At 36.4% G+C, this 11,077-nt stretch overlaps 1 long non-coding RNA gene across 1 annotated transcript in view; it reads left to right on the top strand.

The window, feature by feature from the left end:
- The first annotated feature begins 1,465 nt into the window (after nucleotides 1–1,465).
- The window catches only part of LOC117655537 (uncharacterized), a 62,500-nt gene continuing 52,888 nt past the window's right edge, over nucleotides 1,466–11,077 (top strand). The window contains exon 1 of the long non-coding RNA XR_004588700.2: nucleotides 1,466–1,530. This is a non-coding gene — a long non-coding RNA (uncharacterized LOC117655537). The remainder of the gene's footprint in view (nucleotides 1,531–11,077) is intronic.

Below are 11,077 nucleotides of genomic sequence, written 5' to 3'. Positions count from 1 at the left end.
TAGCTTCCATCAGGGATAAGAGCAAGAAATTATTATAATTAAAGCAACAAGCTTATAGCATACTTCAAAGGGAACCAGGTACTTATTTTCCTATTTAAGAGAAGGTAAGGCTGTCAGTTTAGAGCTATATACTAGTGGGAAATTGCATGTTGGATAAACTTTTCATTGAGGACTGAAAAAAATGAGGCAATTTTCTTGAATGTTCAGTGATAGATGTTTTAAGCACTATAGAGGCATTGGTGCACTATGGACTTTGGCATTCTGCTGACCAAAGTTGTATCAGTTTTTTCTTCAGAGTTACCCCCACCATTTTTCTTCTCTGTGAGTTGTGATCTGTTTTCTGATTGTGGGTTGGAGAATGAAAGTTTCCTTCACCTAGAGGGGATTACTTAGATCACCAAGTACTTAGGCAGGTATGGCCAGAAATAGTTGGGTTCCTTCAGGGGAAGTGTCGGCCATTAGGATTGTGTGTTGTTAGTATTATGTAAATGTGTGCCGTAGCCTGAGAGAAAAGAGCAATAGGTGGGGGAATTGAGAGAACATCCAGGAACATCAGGATAGTAATAGGGATGTTGCTTCTAATGCCAAATTGGTTTGTAACAAGGATCCCATTGTCTGTGTTCTTATCGGATCTAGGACAATTCACCCCAGCCGGCTTATCCCGGCCATCTTACACCAGCCAACTCGCTTGCCATGGCATAACTCGATGCGACCCAACTTGATGCAGGCAACTTGCCGTGGGACAGCTCACTGCAGGATAATTCAATATGAGATTACGTATCAGCCACTGTTTTTTTGACATTATTTAAATTTTTGTCATTGCCATTTCATTTTATCCCTCCTTTAGCATCCTTTCTTTAATGATACTATTCCATTATTTCTTCAATATATACACGAGTTACAATAGTACTGAAGAAATGGTGGAATAGAATCATTAAAGAAAGCATGCTAAAGGAAGGATAAAATGAAATAGGAATGACAAAAATTAAAACAATGTTGAAGAAACAGTGATGGATACAGTACAATCAGCTCGCATTGAGTTATCCTACATTGAATTGTCCCACACTGAGTTGTCTTGTGACAAGTTGTCTGCGACAAGTTGTGGTGAGTTGTCCTGTGGTGAGTTGGCTGGGGCAAGTTGGCCAGGCAAGCCAGATGTGGTGTGTTTTCCCATTTTGATTCTTATCATAGATGAGGGTGCTAATCTGGCTTGTCTAACTGAACCCTGGCTGAGCCTGGAATGCTGGGATCATAGGAGAACAATTTTTAAAATCAATGTATTTTAAATAGGCTAAATTACAGAATCCAGCCAATTTCTAGGAACCATGACTTTCATGGGATTGAAATTTGCAAACTGTGGCCTCTTCAGTGCTATTGTGCTGCTGTGGTTAACCATTAACCTGTGATCAACATTCCAATGCTCTCTACCAGCTTCTTACAAGGAAAGTCAATGGGGAAGCCAGCCGGATATTGGAAGTTGTTCCAGCTGTTTTTTTTGTCCCCCTGTGGTGGCTGCATTTCTCTGTTTAGGTAAGGAAATCTCTATGAAGGATGACACAACAGGTCATGGGTAGTCTAGTACCTAGAAAACCCTACTTGGTACCAGGGAGGGGGTGGTGGTTATTCGAAGCATTGAGTCTGTTTCCTGCAATTTCTATCCATCCATTATGATCTAGCAGAGTGGGATATCCCTTGATTAAACAGTGTCATTTCTGGGGCACCAAGGAAACATGCCATCTCTACAATGGCACCTCCCTTTAAAATGAGATCTCCTCTGAGATATGTAACCCTGCCACTCTGATGGCCTGAGTAGCCTTGAAAAGCTGGCTATTCTCTCAGGCCTTGTAAGAGGGTGGATAGGATTCCATTGTTTGTGATGTTTTGAAATATTGCCCAGATTGCCATTTTATAATTATTTTGGAATTATTTTTGTAATTTGTTATGGTCCATTTTATTGTATTCTGGGTTTTTTTATTTTTATGAACTGTTCAGAATTGATTGGAATTGGTTGAATCAAAATCAAATGCATAAATGTTATTTCTAAAGTAGTATCCTTGGAAGGAATTCTAACAGGAATATTGCACCATTCTATTCTTATACCAGACTAATACTGTGTTATTTCCTTCTGCATATAAAGTAAAATGCACTTGAAAACATTGCTGTGGAAACCCAAGATTTTTATTATTTCACTGTTAAGACAGCTTCAGGAAATGCATGGTGATGCTTTTGTAGTTATAATATTCCACTACAAATTTGTGTGTGTGTGTATGTGTGTAATTTATATGTGCTACATATGATTTAGAATTTTATATTTCCTTGCCTACAATGGACACCTGCTGTAGCAAGGCATGATTTCAATGTATTTTATAAAATTCAGTTTTGGAAAGAAAAGGCAATAAATCTGATTTTGGGCTCATGGGAAGTGGCCACGCTTCACTTGAACATGATATTTCATATCACGCAAATGATGAAGTTGGTCTTAACGAGGCAGTTCATGTCACTTCTGGGGTTCATCTGGCGTTTCTAGTAGCACATGCAAAATAGAACACAGTATATTTTATATTCTACAATACTGTGTTCCACAATCTTTTCATTTGTAAATAGCTAAATATTTGGTACTGGGATGCATTTAAATGGATTTTCTATTGTGATTGGCATCTACCTTAAGTTTAATAATTTTTAATTGTTCATTTTTGCATGAGTGGCAGCACAGCTGGAAATCCAATAAAATCCGTCTCTCCTTCCCGGTCTACAGAATTAGAGATAAATACTTTACAGAGTGTTTAGGTTTTCTTTGTCTCTCAGAATGGCCAATTACTACAGCCAAAATAAATAGAATGCCCCCTAAACATTTATTTATTAGGCAATCAGTATTCTTTTGGTGGTACATCTTTTGAGGGCTGACCAAATGTTAAAGATGTTGTGCAGCTTATTCAACATTGCAGTTATAATTTCTGCATATACACAAATGAATGGTAGGTGGGTTAGAAATTATGTCTTTTTTGGATTCCCATGGAAATAGAAGTAATATCTATTAAGCTGTTTAGCTTTCCAGATAAGATCTAAAACATCAACATAAAGACCAACATTTAATTTTTACCTTTATTTTTAAAAAGTTGTTGCTACAGTTGCTATAATTTTAAATATACATATAATGCCATATTATTCAGTGTAGTTTATTTGTTTATTTTTTTAGGTTAAGAGATTGAGGCTAAATCCGATTATGGATAAATAATTAGCTGTCTGATATGTGGGGGTTCCAAAGTGAGTGGGGAAGTAGCTAGACTATGGATGGATGATTTCAGAGCAATTCTAGCTGTTTTAAAGCAAAGCTAAAACTTTGTAATACCACCTAGTGTTTTTCATTAGTTGAAGGTTGTGAGTCACTTAATTATACGACAAGAGGAGCAAACTTGCTCTTTCTTATGACTCATATAATAGAAGCATCTTGATTAATATTTCAGTGGTGAAACAGTATTTTTCAGAAATATTTATGGCCTGAAAGACTTTTCTCATCAAGCTACAATTCTCTATGATGGAAGATTTTTAATCTTGAAATCCTAGGTGACTCTTCTGAAATTATTGGTGGGATGAATTAATACACAGGGCAGGCACAGAAACCATGTACTCTGCCCAGTAATAAAATACAGTTTTCAGAATAACATAAAAATTAACCTTGCAAATGAAGAGATAATCTGAACACTGATTTTCTTCAATAGTCGTTGATTAAGGAGATTTTCAGATGCATACCTAATCAAAAAATTATGTTGGAATTGTCTGCTTATTAAAATATTCGCAATGTTTTGAAAAATTCATTATGAAAGTTGAAGAGATACTAAATTTACATTGGCAAATGTTACTCAGTATTTCCACATAATCACACATTTAGATTTGTTAAAAGTGTGCATTTCTGAAGGTTTGCTTGTTCTTCTATTCAAAGAAGCTGATTCTCACTGATTCAAAACATCATATTAATTGGGAGATGCTTACTGAGCAGTACTGCAAATCAGCTTTTGGGAAGAAAGTATACTGAAGTCAGCCTCCTCTATGTCATTGTCCTTTTTTTAAAAAAAGAAAGAAAAGGATAATGTTCACAAAAATTCAAATCTAGTAATAGTCTGATAGCATTCCTTGAGCTTTGTACTGGGATCACAATGAAAAGGTCCTACTTAACCTTGATTTGCATTGTCCTATAAAGAAAGCATTTCCGATGACAGAAAGGCTGCCATTGATATTAAAGAAATGATGGGTCCTTGGTGCTCTCTGAGGTTGCTTGTTTTCTTGCAAATGTTTCATTACCCTAACTAGATAACATCATCAATGCTAGTAAGGAGCGCGGTTTGCTGTCAGTTTAAATTCTGGTGTCTTGCCTGTCAGTGTTGGTGGAATTGGTCTTAGAGATTCTTTGGTTGGGCTGTTTACTGATGGCTCTTTGGCAGTTTTTTGATTGGGGTTTTGTTTACTTGATTGATGGTCTGAAGTTAACCTTGGAGTTAATCTATGCTGATCTGAGTGCTGCTTATTATTAAAGAAGTTTGTATCTGGAGTGAATAGCCACTTCATTCATTTTCATTCATGCCTATTGGAAAAGGAACTCCCAGAGACAGTGGAGGACAGAAGAGCCTGGCATGATATGGTCCATTTGTGTACAAGAGTTGTAGACAAAGAGTTGCAGCAATTGATCAACAGCAAATTTCTGAAGGACAGGATATGTTTCACTTCCTCTTCTCTGCACCCATGTTTGTCTTAAACTCCCAGATTTTGGAATTGTGTCCACACATATTAATGTTGCCAAGGTTGAAAACCGCTGCTCTGAGCAAAGATGATAATCTTCACAGACTTGTGTTAATTAGTGATTAAAAAAATGAAGAAAGAAATTAAGGACTGTCAATACTGACTTGAGCAATGATTAGTAATGGTATATGCTTCATTACATAATAAAATATGTTTTTCCTTTAAAAATTAAAGGTTACCTTGCAAGCAAAACCAGCTAAATGCATAAAATTCACAAGTGATCTACAGACATGGACCCATGTTGATATACTTTCCCTGTTATTGGATATGAACCTTCAGATATTCATGTATCGGGATGACTACTGTGGGAGAGAAATTTGGCTTTTCTCATTCAGATAACTTTCTCCCAATTGCTACCTGCAGGTTTCAATGTACTAAAAAAACCAAATCATCATACATACCCACCATCTGCATAAAAGAATAGAATCACATTAAAAAATAAAATAGAACATACATAAAACATGAGAAAATAAAGGGATACATAAACAAAAACATGGTTGGTTGGTTGGTTGGTTGGTTTTGTTCATAATGGTAGCAATGTCACCCAATTTCCAGTACCATAAAATTTCATGTCTTGCCTGCTTCCAATTGTCTGAAATTCTGCTTTGGGGCCTATTCAGATGCAGACATCAGCATGTTCTCTTTTTGAGTAAAAGTAAATGTTATTTTTTGTTCATGCTTGCTGAGCAAACCTCCGTCAACCTTGTTTCCTTATCGCATGTAAAAGATTTGTCATTTTAGTTTGACATGTAAGACCTCATTATAAGAAACCAACATAAAATCTCTAGGCCTACCTTTACCTATGATTTACCTCTGGGTGAGGGTGTGGATAAAATTGACAGTATGCACAAAGCAGGGAAAGTCCAGTGCCTCTTAGCCAATTTGAACAATTGTAAAATGTTACCTTTACACAATGTGTATGTGAAAGTTATAATTAAAGGCAACTATTGCATCAACTAGAACAGAATGTCAGCAGTTAGTCAGGGCTTAAACAGTTCAAACCGTTAAATAGATGGGAAAAACTATCCCTAAAGTTAAACTGCCAATATATAGTGGTCAGTTTAAGACAGAAGTTTTCTAGGATTGAATAAAATGGGTAAATTATGATTGTGTCTCTTAAAGCATTTAATGATTTAACACTTTATAGAGTGTATATTTAAAATGATGAATAATATTTGAAAGGCCTTACATAAAACATTTCTGCAGTGGAAATATGTACAGTTCCTTTCTCTTTACTTACAACAGTTCATTTAGTGACCGTTCGAAGTTACAATGGCATCGAAAAAGGAACTTATGACCGTTTCCCACACTTATGACTGTTGCAGCATCACCATGATCATGTGATCAGAATTCAAATGCTTGGCAACTGATTCCTATTTATGACTGTTGTAGTGGCCTGGGGTCCTGTGATCGCCTTTTGTGACCTTAGGACAAGAAAGTCAATGGGGAAGCCAGATTCACTTAACAGCCAGGTTATTACCTGCAGTTATTACAACTGCAGGGATTCATTTAACAACTGTGGCAAGAAAAATCGTAAAATGAAGAAAACTCACTTAAATGTCTCACTTGGCAATAGAAATTTGGGGCTCAAGTGTGGTCATAAGTTGAGGACTATCTGTATTTTTATACTTCTAAGAAAAAAAGAATACTGTGACTTGCTATGTATTAACTAAAAATATTTTCTGAGGAATAAATAGGTTATTAATGTGGTTTAGATTCTTTATCTTGGAAGTTTCTTTGTAAGTATCTCATTGCAGAATTAATATCATTAGTAAAATAGTTGAAATATGGTGACAGTGGCTGAATTTTTTTAAATGGCTGTTGTGAGCTCATGCATAATTATGCAGAGCCCATGTTTAATTTTGAATACCATTTAAAAATGGTAGCATATCATAATTTATCCATGTTTGGATAACAAAATGCATTTTATTGCTTTTGACTATACTGGAATCCTGATAGAAAAATAAAGCAGTGGCAGATGGCCTTACTGCTAAAACTCAAAGCCCGTTAAAAAAAAAAGAGAGGAGGTGGAGTGAAAAAGGACATAGAATTTGTTTTTGCATCTCTTGTTTGGTTTTCAATATATTTAGGTCCAAAGCATATATTGTCTGGAGAGTGTTTGCACAATAGTCTGAACCATTTTCCAAATTAATAATCAAATGGATAAGCTAAAAAAATACATGAGGTTTTAGCATGCTGATCGAATCAGCCATCACATTAAACCATGTGGATTGTTTGATTTGCCTAGGATATTCCATGAACTCTGCCATGCAGATGACTTAACAAACACCACATTTAAATGACAAAACGGATGTGGATGAGAACAAGCATTGCATCAGAGACAGGATAATTAGTTTTTCTGTTTCTACCTGCTTATTGTGGTCTAAACTGCTCCTATACTCTATGTTTCCTTTGCCACAAGACTTTCAAATATATTCAAATGAAAATATTTTTTAAAAAATATATGGCACATTATTCTGTATCTTACAGGACCATCTCTCTCTAGATTATTTTTGTTCAGAAAGAACCATAGCTGGATCACTAGTGCAAAATGCTGTGAAGTTGTTCATGTCATGCACCCAACAGCTGGTATACCCAGGTTGGTGCTTTGATCCATATAACCTGGCAGGATAAATACATATCAGAACAATTCACATAACTGATGCCAGCCTGATAGAAAGCATATAGTATTATCATTGTTGAGAATACACGATTACCTCTGCTGCGTCTGTCTCATTATTACACCCAATAATAGACCTTACCTGAGAACATCAGAGTCAGAGGGTTAAAACAGGCCCTCCAGTTCAGGGGTGTCAAACTCAATTTCACTGAGGGCTGCATGAGGATTGTGTTTGACCTTGGAGGCCCGGGGGTAGACATAGCTGTGGGTGGGCATGGCCAGCTCGGTGTCACTCGTGTCAGGGGCATATGTGGTGGCCAAATGCTAAGGCAGGGCTTCCCCGAGACCCTCCCACATTCTCATAATCCCCTTCCTTCCTTCCTTCCTTCCTTCCTTCCTTCCTTCCTTCCTTCCTTCCTTCCTTCCTTCTTTCCTTCCTTCCTTCCTTCTCTTTTTTCCTTCCCTCTTCCTTCTCCTTTTTCTTCCTCTTCTTTCCGTATTTTTCCTCCCTTGCTCTCTTGCCATCTTTCCTTCTTTTTCTTTTTCTTTTTCTTCCCTCTTTCCCTTTCTTCTTTCCTGTCCCTTCTTTCATGCTCAAATGCAAAAGGGGAAACATTTCTCCTTTTGTTTTGTTTTTAGTTTGTTTTGCTAGCCCTCTGCCAGCAAAAATGGAGCTGGGGGGGGCGAACGTGCCCCCCCTCATGCCACATTTTCACTGGCAGAGGGCTGCAGTAGACCATCACGGCTGAAAATGGGGCACAGGGGGGCACAGGTGGGCTGCACACAGCCTCCCAAGCTCCATTTTCGCTGGCAGAGGCATTGTGGGCCCATGGGCCAAATCTAAGTACCCTGTGGGCCGGATCCAGACTGTGGGCCTTGAATTTGACACCCCTGCTCTAGGTCACCAAATTTAAATTTTTGTTTAAAGCAGGAACTAAAGCTTTCTGAACAGATGGCTGTGTATTTTCTGTTTAAGCATATATAGTAGAAAGAGAATGCCACCTTTCTAGATAATTGTTCTTAGAATTTTTTTAGTTCCTATTTTTAAAAAAATTAGTTGGATTTTAACTTCTTGTGATTTAAGTTCATTGTAATGTATCCTGCATCATGAAAGGACAGAAGATCTTTATATTTCTCTATGTGACATCATTCTAATATTTGAGAAAGAGTTTTCTCAAGGCTAAACAATCCATCTCCTTCCATCTGTTTCCATGGAATTCAATTTTTGATCCTTTGCCTATTGTCTCTGCCCTTCTCTGAACAGATTTGCCAAGCCTTTCTAAAGTTATGTGTCATAATTGGACATAGTGGAGAGGAATGGTTCAGCAAACAGAAAATAACCTATGACTGTTATTATCTGTGATTTTGGAAGTATATTTAGTTTAATGAAGTCTAAAATTGGATTTGCCTTTTTTGTTGAGTCACACTACCAATTACCATTATGGTGCAATCAAAATTTCAACCTTTTTTTTGTTCAAGTTCTAGCACTGTCATTCCACTCTCCCCATTCAATATATGTGTATCTGAAGTTGTTTCCTAGGCAAAGAACCTTGTGCTTACTTCGTTTAAGTTTAATTGTTACTTTCAACTTATTTCTTCAATTCTTCATCTGTCAATAATTATAATATTTTAAAGAAGAGGGCCCAGAACTTTGTAATATATCACATACTATCATTCTTCAAGTTTATATAGATTCCTTGATGACAACTCTATGTATATGATCATTCAGCTATTTGTGTATTCATTTAATTATGGTGTCAATCAGCCTGTACTTAACTAGCTTGCAGTTAGAATGCCATGCTGCATTTCTCAAATACTTTACTGAAATCAAAGTATATTATATGTACAACAATATTTTAATACTGGCAAATTGTTGTAGATAAATCCATATTGCTTACCAATCATTCTTGTCCTGAGTATTAATCACATTGCTACAGCATACAGAACACAGAATATAATAGACCTTGATAAAGTCTGGTCTCAAGCAGACCATTATTTATGCCCACAGAGGTTATGGTTAATTCTGTGCCAACTTTAGGATGTGAAAGTGTCCTAGGCTTCGCAATCTGTATACTTACACATGGCTTGGAATGCCATTATGTATGCTACTATTAAACAGGAGTATCTGTGCTCAGGCTCATAAATATTTTAAGTAGTGTAACCTGAAGCATCTATTTCTATCCTGCAAACTTTTAACTATAATTCTTAAGTCTAAAGGTTAAAATCGATTTTCAAATTAGATACATCTTAGTGTTAATTAGTTATCCCCCTTCTTCTGGATTTAGGATTAATTCCAACTGTCTAAAGCTATGTCCGGAAGTATAGGAGTAGGACTAAAACATACAGTAAGAGAGAAAAAGTATGCCTTTTTAAAATCTGTCCTTTTGTCTGATGCTGATCCACTTTGTATTTGTGGGTGGTTTTTTTTCTGGCAGAAGGATCACACTCCTGGCCCATATTTAGCCTATGAATTATTAAGACACCTAGATCATTTTGCATGTACTGCTGCTCATTATTGTCTCTCCCAACTATACTCTTTTCTTTCATTGTTCCTACCTCAGTGCAGAACTTCACAGTTGTTCCTGCTGAAATTCAGCTTGCTAGATTTTGTGCAATGTTCCAGCTCATCAAGGCCCTCCTGAACCTTATTATTGTTATGCTGCCTCTTGCCAAATAATGTATTCTTTCTAAATACTTAATAATGTGTTCCAGGGCTTTGCCTGAAATCATCATCAACCTGGTCTTCCTTTCATCTTTTTTATTTTCAAAACTTAATTGAGCTTTTTGTATTCCCATATGGTTTCTTCTCCAATCTTCTATTTTTTACCCTTATCGAAATTATTCACAATTATGCTTTCAGCACCTACTTTATAATGGAATTTCTATCTATCTCAAGCTTTTTTTTTCCTGTCATAGATTCTACTCATAATTAGTTTAAATTTATTAAAATTCACTTGTTTTGAATTTCAAGATACGCATCTGATAACTCATTTTACAATTAAGGATAACTTAATCAGAAAAGCGTCTGGATGGTACAAACTAAAAAAAAAGTAAATTATTAATCACATCATCATCATCATCATTCAATGAATAACCACACTGAATACAATGAACTAAAGGCCAAAGACTCTTGAAATAAATTTGTTTTCACTATATAGAAATGTAAGGAGTATTGGAGTGAATCCTACGGTCTCCAGCAGAATGTTGCATAGGCTGGGCTTTTACCAAAAGGCTTGCCTCTTAGCCTGCTCTCCTTTTACCTTACTTGTGGGATAGGATTCTTAGCACACCCTCTTTCAAAGTTGGCCAAATTAAGTTTGATAATGCAATTCTATGCTACTTAGTAGAATATAGTAACAACCAGCACATTTCATTGTGCTTGAGAGCTTGAAATGGCAACCTGTTCCGTGACATCAAGATATATATAATTTTGCAATCAGTTGAATCACGAGGCTACTTTATTCTGCACTAGCTGCAATTTCCAAACTGTCTTCAAAGACAGTCTCATATTTTGCAATAATCCAATAATGAGATGAAGCCATGTGTCACTCTCTCACAGATCTCCATTAAAACTAATTATACCTGCTTGCTGTACTTTATTTCCCAGGCGTTGAACATTAGCATTTAGGCCAAGAACATTGTGAACCAATGTTCTTTCTGATT

Source organism: Pantherophis guttatus, chromosome 7 (assembly GCF_059756535.1).
Source record: "Pantherophis guttatus breed Tessera chromosome 7, ASM5975653v1, whole genome shotgun sequence".
NCBI classification, from domain to species: domain Eukaryota; kingdom Metazoa; phylum Chordata; class Lepidosauria; order Squamata; family Colubridae; genus Pantherophis; species Pantherophis guttatus.
The sequence above is the reverse complement of the archived record's forward strand: the minus strand, read 5'-3'. Positions and strand labels throughout refer to the sequence as shown.